At 36.0% G+C, this 14,408-nt stretch overlaps 1 pseudogene; it reads left to right on the top strand.

Moving 5' to 3' along the window:
• Positions 1-12,951: 12,951 nt before the first annotated feature.
• On the top strand, positions 12,952-13,714 carry LOC123940751 (annotated as a pseudogene).
• The last annotated feature ends 694 nt before the right edge of the window (positions 13,715-14,408 follow it).

Genomic DNA, 14,408 nt, shown 5'->3' with positions numbered 1-14,408 from the left:
AATTTTCATTCTTTCAAAGATAATTTAATTTATAAAAGCATTTGCTTCAGAAACACATTTTTCAAAAATAAATCTAGTGCTATAATTTGTTGTCATTCAGTAAATTGCAGATTTCTGAGCAAGAACACCCAGACTCTATGTTCTATAACATAATACCACATATATTCTCCAAAGCTGTCTAGTTAATACTGTTACTGGGAATATACTTCAAATTTAATTTTGAGGTGAACTTTATACAGAGTTAAATATTAAATAAAAGCACACATAAACCCTGTGTTTTGTACCTTTTAAATTTAACCCAAGACTTTACATTATCTGAAGACCATTAGTAGATCCAGACCACATATCAAAAGTAATTATCATAAAACCTACAAATGTTTATGGAACTCTTTCTAGCTTATAAAATTATTTTATTATTCACAAACACATATAAATAGGTCAAGTATTAATATTCTTATTTTACATTTTAGAAAACTGAGATTCAATATCCCATACCTTTTGCCTACACCATTACCTTTTACCCTACCTGATTACTTGAGACCCCTCCTTACTTTATCTCTTGGCAATATAGGACATTGTTAACTATGCCCTGTTTCCCAAAACTCTTCCCCAAACATTTATGAACCATATACAAAAAAAGATAAGTGTCTAATGATAAGACTGTTAATTCAGTAAAGAGAAAGGTAACCAAATGAGAATAAAGGATTAATATAGGAAACACAGGGAACACTAGTCAATCAATAAGAAAAAGACATTGATCCCAAAAGAAAAATGAGTACAAAATGAACAGGAAATTTTTCAAAAGAGAAAATTAAAGAGGCTAACAACTCATAAAGAAATAATCCAATTCATTATTAGCAGAAGAATTGTAACACCCCCCCCTAAAAAATTTTTCACATAATGTGTAACTGGATAATCTTTGAAACATTATTAGGGTGTAGAGAGCTGAAAGCAATCTATATGACCTTCAGTGAAAGAATGGAAACATACCATTAAAAAATACAGGCAATAAGTAAAATAATGGCAACAGAATTTAATCTCAAAATAAACAAAATCCAAAATACGCTATTTATATGAATTACGAATATATGCTTATAAAGTAATATCTCATAGTTTGCAAGACAATAAAGTAGCAAAAAGATACAATTTGGATTGATGAAACAATTTGGATGATTGTCTCTGGTAGGAAGGAAAAGGCAGTAGACTATGCGGATTAAGAAAAACAATGGGGAAAGTAAATAGAAGAAACACTCTCTTCCTTCCCTGTCTTCAATCTGTCTACTTCTCTCCTTCACCACTAATTGAAATCCACCTTAGTTCATTCTGAGTTTCCTCCATTTACTTTTACTTTCCTCCTCTACTTTTCCACCTTGGACACAAAGATCTTTAATACATTATGTTTATAAAAAAAATTTAAAAATTAAAAAAAAATCCAAATCTCTTCATTTCACTCCCTTTCAAAAACTCTTCAAAAGTTTCCTTTAGTTTTCTTGTAAAGATCAAATCCTTTCATCACAACCCTACAGTTCTAACCTCATGTTGGGCATTCTGTTTCTTGAAAATGGTAATACCTTTATGTCAATGCCTCTGTCTAGAATATTCTTCTTTGTCTCCTCAATTAACTTACATTCATCTTCCACATCTCCACTCAGAGCTGTTTCTCAACAACTGATTAGATCTCTTTCTTTTGCTGTGCTCTCAAGAACACCCTGAAATTATTATTTATATCATATCACAGATGCAATTACATCTGGAAATTATTTCAATAATTTCTATTTCTACCAATTTTTTTTAAAGATTTTTTTGTATTTATTTATTTGACAGACAGAGATCAGCAGAGAGAGAGGAAGGGAAGCAGGCTCTCTGCCGAGCTGAAAGCCCAATGCGGGCTCGATCCCAGGCAGGACCCTGGGATCATGACCTGAGCCGAAGTCAGAGGTTTTAACCCACTGAGCCACCCAGGTGCCCCTCTACCAATATTTTTAAGTTCCTTGTAGGTAGGGGCCCTATTTGTTTTGCTGACCATAGTCAAAGAACTCCAGGTGCCTGGGTGGCTTTATAGGTTAAGCATCTCTCTTCCACTCAGGTCATGATCCCAGTGTTCTAGGATTGAACCCCATGTCATTGGGGTCCCTGCTTAGTGGGGAGTCTGCTTTTCCCTTTCTCTCTGCCCACACCACCACACCCCCACACATGAATACACATACTCTCTTTCTCTCTCAAATAAATAAATAAAATCTTTTTTTTTAAGATTTTTTATTTATTTATTTGACAGAGAGAGATCACAAGTAGGCAGAGAGAGAGAGAGAGAGAGGAGGAGGAGGAAGCAGGCTCCCCGCCGAGCAGAGAGCCCGATGCGGGGCTCGATCCCAGGACCTGGGATCATGACCTGGGCTGAAGGCAGAGGCTTTAACCCACTGAGCTACCCAGGCGCCCCTAAATAAAATCTTTAAAAAGAAAAGAACTTGACAAAGTGTGAAGCACACAGTTGGCCCCTGGTAATTATTTGTTAAACAAATGATTAAATGTAAGAATTCCTGTTTTAAGGAAAATATTGGACACTTATTTTCATAACTTAAAAATGAAAGATTTTTAGAAGGAAATTTAGAATAATAATGATAAATAGGCTATGAATCAGAAAAAGAGATGTTCAAAAGTAAAAAAAAAAGAAAGAAAAAGAAAAATGAAGACACATATATAATACTTTACTTCCAGACTTATCAATTAAGTGATTATATAGTTGTGTGAAAAAGATGAGCATCACATGTCTGTTTTATATTTCTCCATTAAGAATCTGCCTATAATTTTATAGCTGTTGAAAATACATTTTTAAATTTCATTCCAAATGATAGCCTTTAAACAATAATATTTCCTCTGAAACAAAGCCAGGAGATTTTACATCATAGATGTCCATGTACTGAAAGAATCCATTGTGCAGAAACTAATTACAAAGCATTCCCTTTTATAATTTGCTTACGCATTTCCTTATGTAAATAAAAGTGAAGACAGTCCAACATAAGAGAAGAAGGAGAATGTTGCCACATTTTTCAAGTACACAACATCTGTTTTTTAATTCTGTGGCATTTCAACTAGCCTAAAGAAAACCTCAGGGAAAAAACTATAAATGGTATACCCCATGCACACACACTTATAATGACCAGCACACATGGAAGCTGTAAATTTAAGAAGAAAATCAATGTTTCCTATTGAAACTAGTATAGCTGTAGAGAGGAAGCCTCCAAAACAGGAAATTTGTTATTCAGAAGCCAGCGTTAATCAGCTTAGATATGCTTTTAGGGTAAAATAAAATCTGATCAGGGCTTAGGTGCCGGGTGCTTTACAAATATTATGTCACTTAATCTTCCCCTCAAGCACTGTGAGGCATACTTAAATGCCAACATTTATAGAAGAACCTGTGATTGAGACTCAATTATCTGAGGTAGACTCAGACAACCATGGGATGGGACTTGAACTCAAGCACAGCTCCAAAGTCTTCATATTTTCCAGGCTTGTTTTAAAGAGCCCTTCATTCTTCTTTAAATCTAAATCTTTCTTGACCAGTGACTATAACTCTAGAGCTCTTAAAATTTTACCTCCACTACCAGTTTGCCTCTGTCAATTTTGAACACCTTCACAATAGTTACTATGATGGGCATCAGAAAAGTAGGGACCTATTTTTCATCTAATTAGAGAATAAGTAATTTGGGACTAATTTCTATTTTGCATCTAGTTCTCTTTCTCTTTTCCTCTTGTGGGTCCCAGAATGCATTGGGCAAGCATTTACCAATACTAACAGTTTGACATAGGAGAAGCTGAAAAAATAATATAAGAAATGACACTCCATCATTTCCAAATTTCTCATGCATACTTTACCTTATTTGAAAATGCTTTTTAGGTATTTTGGATATTAATGTTTTCTAAATGAAATTAAACCAACAAAATATTCTCCTGATCAGAAGTGTGCCTCATTAATTAAAGATCACAATGAAGGGGCAAATTCCCAAGCTAATCCTAAATAGATCTCTTCTACTCAATACCTGGGTGTACTTCCCTACTACATTAAACCAAACAAAAGATTTATCTTCCAAAGAAGAAACCAATCCTCTCATATTCATGGACTTTTCTCATCTGCACCTACTTAAGCTGGGGATTCTAACAGTTGTTAATTTAAATAATCTTCAGTAAATTGTTTAACTTCACTTCAGTGTGCCCATCCACAAGAAAAGCTGTAGTAATAAATAATACATAATGAGATTTTCTTCAAGAATTAAATGATATTTTTAAGGTTTTTTAAAAATTTCTCACTGTTTGTTTTTCTCTCTTGTCTCACTTGTCTAAGTTCTCATCAGCGCTTGCTCTCTGTCCCTGTTTCTCTTTCCTTCTGTAATTTATTTATCCACTAATATCCTCTAATCTTGAACTTCTTAGTCTGAGTTATATCTCTCAAACCTCAAAGCTTTTTCTAAATGGAGTTTTTATCAACCTCCTGTTTCTCCCCCTTACTGTAGAGTAGCCTGGAACTTTATATCAAAACTAATTTTTTAAAGTGGATAGGCTGTGGTTATGTAACTCATCTGGAACTTGTGTGTCAACAACCTTCATTAAATTCATATGTCCTGTAGTGAAAGGGTAGAACATAGTTATTTCCCTCTCAACATTTCTGTAGAAAAGCAGCATGTCTGCATTGAATTAGATTCCAACGTCTCTGTCTCTAGCCAAGCTGGAGCTATTTCCAAATCCACCATGACTTTTGAGAGATGGGGTGGCTTGTTACAAGGCTTACTTCCAGTCAACTTGATATTTGGGTATGTGCTATACAAATTATAATAATAAGCAGATCTAGGAAAATAATTAAGGGAAAGATAATACTCAGATGGTCATAAGGAATTAATATCATCATAGTCAATAGGGTAAATGGCATGTTGTTTAGACTTAATGGTAATATCAGTGGCATTGCGGTGGTATTAAAAGATGGTCTCAAAGTTCTCTTGACACTCTCTCATCAAGTGTCTATGTCCCATACCTTTAAATCAGGGCTCTGTGGCCACTTGAACAATAGAATATGTCAGAAGTCATAGTATGCAATTTTCCAGCCCCAGGCCACAAAAAAATTGGCAACTTCCATTTTCTGTCTCTTGGTATAAATGTAGTGAGGAAGCCCAATCAATTCATCAAGAACCCTTAGGAATAGATAAATGAAGGTTCTGGGCCATATCTCTGTGGAGTTCCAAGTGAAAGTCAGCGCCAACTTACTGGTCATAAGTAGTCATCCTACCAGCGGGTCATCCAGATTCCAAAAGATGCCTTGTGGAGCAAAGATGAGTCATTCCCATCAAACCTTGCAAAATTGGGGGCGCCTGGGTGGCTCAGTGGGTTAAAGCCTCTGCCTTCAGCTCAGGTCATGATCCCAGGGTCCTGGGATCGAGCCCCGCATGGGGCTCTCTGCTCAGCAGGGAGCCTGCTTCCCTTCCTCTCTCTCTGTCTGCCTCTCTGCCTACCTGTGATCTCTGTCTGTCAAATAAATAAAAATAAAAAAATAAAAAAAAAACCTTGCAAAATTGTACATTTATGAGCAAAATAAATTATTGATATTATTTGAGCTATTAAGTTTTGGGAGATTTGTTAGGCATCAAAAGATAACTGGAATAAACACATATTCAAAGGTCATCAGTGTTTCTTGATTAAGATTGAGGTTGTAATGTCACATGATAGGTCTGTGTCCTCTATGCTCCCTACACCCAAACAGACTCTGAGATGTTCCTACCTAACATCTCAGTGATTCTGCCATATATAGAGATGCATACATACACACTCAATCCCCATTATCCATGGATTCTGCATTTTCAGATCCGCCTACTCACTAAAATTTATTTGTAAACCCTAAACCAACAATCACAACACTGTAGCAGTCATTGGTGGACATGCACGTGATATGCACTCCCAATTGAGACTGAACAAGGTAACACTGCCTTTTTGTTTCAGTTCTCCTACTATAAACAAGGGTCTTTTTTATGGTCAATGCAGTGCCACATTTCTTATAATTTTGTGCTTTTTGTTGGTGATCTGTTGTCTAAAATGACCTCTAAGCATCATGGTGAAGTGTCTCAAAGTGCAAGAATACCGTGATGTGCCTTATGGGGAAAATACGTTGCTAGGTAATCTCTGTGCAAGCATAACTGGCAATACAATTTGCTTGAATTCAATGTTAATGAAACAGAAATACATAATAAATGTTTTTAAGCATAAACACCTATTAAACAAGTTTATGTACTGACTGGTTGATGAAAATGTTGTAACCAGAAGATTGAAGGAATCTTATAGTGTATTTCCCCTGGGAATGATGGTTCGGTAATCGCAAAGTCAGGGTCTGTGGCTAATTTATAGAACATAACTATGATGAATAATGGCAAGTAACTATATACAGCTCAACCTAATATCTCAGTGATTCTGCCTAACTTCCAGCTATATATGTATACACACACACACACACATCTACTCAAATATAAAAGATAGCATGACAGTATAGAAAATTACCAACATAGGGGCGCCTGGGTGGCTCAGTGGGTTAAAGCCTCTGCCTTCGGCTCAGGTCATGATCCCAGAGTCCTGGGATAGAGCCCCACATCGGGCTCACTGCTCAGCAGGGAGCCTGCTTCCTCCTCTCTCTCTCTGCCTGCCTCTCTGCCTACTTGTGATCTCTGTCTGTCATATAAATAAATAAAATCTTAAACAAAAAAAAAAAAAAAAGAAAATTACCAACATAAACTTTGAAACATCAGTTCTGCTTCTATTTGTCCTTTTATGGTATAAAATTCATTGAAATATATGAAAAACTGTAAGTGCCATTTTTTGAACATATCTACTAATACCATACCCAAGTAATCTGTTTCCCAACCAAGCCCATCACACATAAATAATTTTATGTACACTTCACCTTTTAAATGAAGCATTATTTTCCAGCTAAGAAGTGAGGGAAAAATCATGATTTCCTACATATAATGTGAGTTTAATAAAAGCTATGTCACACTGAAATGTAAATGATCAGATAAATACATGGCAAAGGTGACATGATTGATTAAAGCTGGATGCTATAAATAGACTGGCTAATACAGCAAACTCTTGGGTGTTAACAAAGTTTTGTCTATCACTTGTTTGTTCTTCCTTCTCATTGATAAATTTCACAGTTCCACTCTCAGAAGCTCACCTCCTTCTGAATATGTAATGATTATATAATGGAAAATCTGTAGACCAAAGTGTCAACCTTCACTTCATTTCCTAAATCTAAACTCAAAGGCAGCATCCTTTCTTTTTCTAGTTTAGAGTTGGTTCATGACAGCTGAAAGGTTGAACACAAAGGAATATCTAAATCTAACTTTTCCTGCATGAGCTACAAGTAACCATCTATCCTTGTTCCTTCTTCCAGATGTTCATAATCTCCCCCCACCTCCCCACACCCACTAAACCTTTTGATGTATGACATGCTGGAATGCTGGAGAGCAATGAGTACTGTGGTCAGATAAGGAAATAGAGCTAAACGTGGAACAATAGACCAAATTCATTTTAAATAAAGGAACTCAGTAGAATCTGAGGTCTTCATTCCATGCTCTATTGTGTTAGGAAAAAAAAAATACCCGAAACTGTTTTTATTATATTTTTGTCTTAATGAAAAATCTTGCTAAAAGAAAATAACTTCAGAATAGAAGGGACATTTGGGTTTCTATTCTTTTTTTTTTTAAGATTTTATTTATTTATTTGAGAGAGAGAGCACACACAAGAGAGAGCATGAGTAGGGGGAGGGGCAGAGAGAGAAGCAAACTCCCTGGGCTTGATTCCAGCATGACCCAAAAGGAAGGCTTAACCAACTGAGCCACCCAGTTGCCCCTGGGCTTATTTTTTAATGCAACATCTTCATGTTAGTTATTTTTTATTTTTTCTAGCTTTATTGAAATATGATTGACTAATAACATTGTGAATTTAAGATATACAACATGATGATTTGATATATGTATATTGTGAAATGATTGTCACAATAAGGTTAATTAACACATCCGTCACCTCACTTGGTTATTCGTGTGTGTGTGTGTGTGTGTGAGAGAGAGAGAGATAGAGATAAGAATACTTAAGATCTACTCTCTCAGCAACTTTCAAATATACAATACAGTATTGTTAATTATAGTTACCCTGCTGTATATCTTTTAACTGAAAGACTGTAGCATTTGACCAATATCTCCTCATTTCCTCCATACCTAGCCCCTTGCAATCACCTATAAGTGAGATCATGTAGTACTGGTCTTTCTCTGTCTGACATTTCACTTAGCATAGCATCTTCAACTTCCATCCACATTGTCACAAGTGACAGGATTTCCTTCTAAATGAGGAAACAGAGTCCCAAAAAGATAAAACGACCTGTTTAAGCTCTCACAACTTTCTGCTAACAGAACTTGAAATGGAATCTAAATCTTAATATTATTATTGTTGTGTTATACACAATTTCCTGATGAGTTGGGAAATATGAAAGAACAACCAGAAAAAAACTGTAATAGTATGTCAATAGTCTTATTTCTTGAGCTATACTGTTATTGTATTGTAAATGTATTGTAAGAAATAAGTAACTGTAATAAGTAACTGTATTGTAAGAAAAATTTGGGGCTGTATCCTAAGAGTTCATAATCCCTGTTTTGCACATTAAAAAAATATGCCTGTGGTGAAACAGTGCTATTAATTCTTCTACTGATACACCATTGAGAAGACTGTCTTAAGATTGCTTATTTTATTGACATGTAAAGTTATTTTTTTTTTAATGTTATTGGCAACAGCAGAGAATGCTTTCTTCTCTTCCCCATTATAGCTGTGAAATTCCACCCAGTAAAACCATCCCAGGCAGTTTGGAAAATTACCACTGCCTTCATCTAGCAATAGCAGCAATAATCTCTGGTGAGAAATTAAAGCAATTGGTTGCAGAAAAGACTTGCTTATACTATGATCCTGGAGCCAGAGACAGCAGAGAAAAGGAAATGAACACGGCCCCTGCTTATGTTTTGTTGGGTCTCTAGAGTCAAATAAGCACAAAAGAACTGTAATCTTTGTTAAAATTCAGTATGAACTATGGACAGTAGTCCTTAACTGGTCCTGATATGTCCACAGGAAACCTGAATAGCTTTGGCTACTTCAAAGCAGAGTCTAATCTGAAGCAAGTGCTTTTGCCTAGTGACAACAGTTTCCTTACTGAAATTGTATGATTCACTTGAAGCATTTTGCTGTAGCAAACTGGTTAGCTAATTTAAATAATGAACCCAGATACGTTATTTGTTCCCCAGACTTCTTTCAATAACAGTTAGTTTCTTTCCTTTCTCATATCCAAAACACAGCTATTAAAATGGGAACATTTTAATAATTTTGGGAAACTCAAGAGAATTCCTCCAAAGTATAAAATATGAATAGAACATGGTACATGACTCATGGTTTAAAACATATTCTAGCCAATGTAGGGCCTCTGCATGGAATAACTCCAGCAGCATCATTTGTAACATTTTTTTTTTTCCACAGATGGAACATCTAAACTATTAGTCTGGTTCAAAGAAAAAATAATTCTGAGATGGGGGTAATGAGGTACTATATGTCAAGGAAACACTGACTATGTGAAAAGCCTTGACCCAGATGAAAGAAGAGCATGTTAATGAGCAAAAAAAAACGAGAGAGAGAGATGAAATAATAATCTAGTTTAGAAAACATGCTAAACATTGTCCAGTCAATCAGGGGAAACAAAAATCATATTCATATCTAAGGTCACAAAAATGACAGGATTGAGCTCTGGCAGTGAGAAGGGCCTCAGCTTCTTATTCTTGAAGTCTCTAATAGCTTTCTTGTTTGTCTCTACTTCCATCTTGTTCAGTCATTCCCACACTTGTTCTTCACACTGGAATGAGAGGGTTTTGTTTTTTTTTCTTTTAATATAAACCAGATCATGTTTCCACCCTGACTGAAACCTCACAGTCATTCCTATGTGACTTAATTTGTCTATCAGGTGGCCCCATCTGACGTGTGTTTTCCTCTTCATCTCCTGCTGATTTTCTGTACCTTGTTTCCTACCACTCTATCCCCTATTCCATATGCTCAGCCTCTTTGCCTTCCTTTTTCTTGAATAGGCCAAGGATATCTCCACTGTAGGACAAGGTAATTGCTCTTCCTCAGTGTGAGGTAGAGGTATCTCTACCCAGAGGTATCTCTGGGTAGAGGTATTTTATAGGCTCTCTCTCAACATTCAGATTTCAGCTCAAATGTTACTTCCCTTCCGAGGCCTTTCCTGACCTCATAGCTTCCTATTGTGTTATGGTATTTTATTTTATTTATGTAACCTATGATTAGGTGAGATTATCTGATATATTTTTATTTACTATGTCCCCTGCATCCTCCCTCTGTCTGATTCTGTGCCTTATTTCCTCCAGCAAGAACTTTGCTTGGCACGTAGTAGTCACTCATATATTTAATAAAGAAATCAGTGTTACCTAACTCTATATTTCTTTGTCAATAATTTCAGTCTCAATTAGTCCAGAACTAAGCAAGAAGAACTGCTACTTTGAACTTCTTTGTAACAACAACAAAAAAACCTGATTGAGTCAATGGGAGTGATAGTAACTTTGGAGAATGTGAACAATGTTCTTGGAATTAAAAATAAAGCTGTAGAAAGGAATTCTGGGGGGCAGCCACACATCTACCCAGGACTTTAGGAAAGTACATCTCAAAAAGTATAAGACAAATTAGGTATGACCACATGTCCAGAGATTCTGAAAGGGAAGACTGCTTCAGAGAAATGGAAGAATAATAATGACATTTTGATAATACAGACATTGATTATATTTTTTTAAACAAAAAAAATAGAGCCTTAGGTACTGTCTGGGATGAGATAATATTTTAAAAAGACATGCACAAAAGACAGAATAAACAGTGTATAGCTAAAATGAAAATAAAAGTGTCATAAACCCATAAGAAACCTAGTCAAAGTCCAAAATGGAGTAGGAGTAAAAAAAAAAAAAAAAAAGAATCTAGAGTTAAAACCCAGTGTGAGAAGAACATGAAGAGCCAAATCCACTTGGGTGAGACAGAGTAATGTTAGTACAAGATTAAACTCTTTTTTTTTTTTTTAGATTTTATTTATTTATTAGAGAGAGAGAGCAAGAACGCAAGAAGTGGAGGCAGCAGGCAGAGGGAGAAGCAGGCTCCTCAAGGAGCAGGGAGCCTGATGCAGAGCTCGATTCCAGAGCCTTGGAATCATGACCTGAGCTGAAGGCAGAAACTTAACCTACTGACTCATCCAGGTGCTCCAAGACTAAACTCTTGATTATTGTTTTGTTGTTAACTCTCATATAAAGAAAAATTATTTTTGAGCTGAAAAAAGAGGAAACATGAGAAAAGGAAAACAAAGCACAAGACAGATGAAGACAAGTAAATTAAAGGGGAGAGCAATATAACCCAGAATATTAAAACAATTTGTAATCACACAAACCTCAAGGAATCATAGTGAATAGTAAATGGAGTGGGGGAGGCCTCACCTTAAAGCTCACAAGGGGTAAAATGAATCTTTGAAACTACATACTTATTAATTTGGGTCCTTCATGGTAAAATTCTAAAGCGTATTATTGGAGGTGTAAGAGAGTATCTTAAAGTGTACTCCATGAACCAGGAACATGACAGGATATTAAAACAAACTAAAACATAAACTACCACCCAGATTTGCTTATACAAATAAGCTTGGGAAATGTTGGGTTAACTGAACTTAAACAAGACTTATTACCACTGCAAGAGTCCTCACTTTATAATGTGCAATATGTACTGAGACCTCCCAAGAAGGGCATGTAGTATGTGGTGTCTCTCAAACTTATCCAGTCATGTAAATTTTTCCTTTTTTTCCCTTTTAGCATCTCATGGAATTAACATCATGAAGGATATAATTTGGAAAATGGCGATCTGATGACATGCTACAAAGTTTTATACTTAGGTCTCTTGTGTTCAACACTTTTACTGGTAATTTAAATGAGGACAAGAGGGCCTTTTTATCACATCTGCAGCCAACACAAAGCTGGAAGAGATGGTTAATATGATGGATGTCTGAATCAAGTTTTAAAAATATTATGACAGGTTGAAATATTGGGGAGAACCTAACAAGATATTATTGGTTTCCAAGATTATCTCACAGGATAAGAGGCACTTGCCATAACAGCAATTTCTATGAATAAAATCTAGTGGGTTTACTTGACTATAAACTCAGTATAAGCCAATAGTGTGTGATTCTTACAAACAAAAACAACACAGCAAAACTGTTAAAGTGGGATGTTTTCACAGGTGAAAAAGCAGATAGACAGGCATTCCTAACTGCTCTTCATACTAGTCACGTGTTCGGAAGGTGAAATTAGAGATTGGAATGTGCTCAGTGTAGGACCACAAGAAAGTGAAGGTGTCCAGAACACAGTCACAATAGGAACACAATAGGAACAAAAAACTGGAAATGTTTGGTTTAGATAAAAGAATATTTGCATTAAGTTCCATATAAGGAAAAACATTCTTTGATTATTCACAATTCAAGGAAAACAAAGTAAAATGCTAACTTACGAGATGGTGAGTTCCTTATTGCTGAAGATCTTCAAGTTAGGCTGAATAATTATCTTTCCAGGATGTTGTAGGAAGAATTCCTACACTGATTCCTACTTTTCTAGTCTAAATGATTTCTAGGAGTCTATTATATTATGCATTTCAAAACTATTTTTCTGTTCACTGAAATCTTACAATATTTTCATATACAGTACTGTAAAATGGTAGACCTGGAACAAACCTTACAGATAATCTTTGTAGGGCTCCAATTTTTAGAGGTGAGAAACCCTTTCCTGTTGTGACTTGCATGGAGTAAGCTCGCAGGTCTGGGAGGTTCACATCTTGGCAGGTGTACCCTACGGCTCCATGAACGTCACCAAGCCACAAAATTAATATATTGAGTTACACTGGAAGTACAACGGCTATGGTTTGGATTGCCATGAGAAAAAGAGAAAGAAAGAAGGTCAAAAGGCTCATGAGCCTTCAAAGAAGACAAAAAAGATGACTGGTCTGAAAGCTGAGAAAATACAAATGAAAAAGACTATCAAGATGAATGAAAAGAGAAACACCAAACAAAAGAATGATGAAAAGACTCCACAAGGAGCAGTACCTCAGTATCTACTGGACAGGGAGGGACAGTGCTGAGCTAAAGTACTTTCCAAAATGATTAAAAAAGACAAAAAGAGAAAGCAAGGAAATGGGAAGCTCCTTTACCCTACATGCCCAAGGAGAAACAGAACTATTAAAAGTTATTCAAACAGGAAAGAGGAAAAAGAAAGCATGGAAGAAGATGGTCACTAAAGTCTGCTTTGTTGGAGACAGCATCACTCGAAAACCACCTAAATATGAGAGATTCATTAGGCCAATGTCCTTATGTTTCAAAAAGGCCCATGTAACACATCTTGAATTGAAACCAACCTTTTGCCTGCCAATTCTTGGCATAAAAAAGAATCCTTCATCCCTACTATATACAACTTTGGGTGTTATTACCAAAGGTACTGTAATTGAGGTGAACGTAAGTGAGTTGGGCCTTGTGACACAAGGAGGCAAAGTTATTTGGGGCAAAGGTGCCCAGGTTACCAACAATCCTGAAAATGATGTCTGCATAAATGGAGTATTGCTTGTTTGACAGCAGTTTCAGACGAGTAATTCCTTATAATTATTAAAGACTACACACCAATCAGGAAGACCACCATTACTGTAATGGTTCTAAATACTACCAAACAGTCTTACATATCTGCAGTCATCAAGAGAAGTATTTATTTATCGTGAAAACATTAAAATCAACATTTATTAAAATAGAGATGAGAAACCTAGGCTCAGAAAATTTTCTTTCTTTGAACTGCCAGATATTTTCTGGGTACAAGACCCTGAAATATGTACTGTAGAGAACACCAACACGAACAAGAGTGGCTTGCTTGCCATCAATTTATAATTTAGTGTAGAAGACTGGTGAAAAATCAACATAAGAGGCAGGGACATGAAATATGTATAGTTGAGGAATGAGCATTCATTCTGATTGGCAAATCAAGAAATGTGGAAATTGAAAAGGTGTTCTAGCTGAGAAAACATCATAAAACTCAGAGAAAGGAAAGTGTTTGGGAAGTGCCTTCTGTGGAGTTGGAAGCAGTCTCTATAAGCTCAACCCAAGGGAAAAGAAAATGTAGTCCTTCGGAATGGACTCAAGCCCATTTGAGTCAGGGATACCGAGTTCTGAGTTCTAGCTATCTTGGATGTGATCTCAAAGCTAGATAGTTTTCAGGTGGGTATATCCCTTTAGGCCCACAAAACAATTGCCCCATGGGAAAGGGCACAACATAGGG

Source organism: Meles meles, chromosome 4 (assembly GCF_922984935.1).
Source record: "Meles meles chromosome 4, mMelMel3.1 paternal haplotype, whole genome shotgun sequence".
Lineage (NCBI taxonomy): Eukaryota > Metazoa > Chordata > Mammalia > Carnivora > Mustelidae > Meles > Meles meles.
This window is presented reverse-complemented; position numbering and strand designations above follow the sequence as displayed.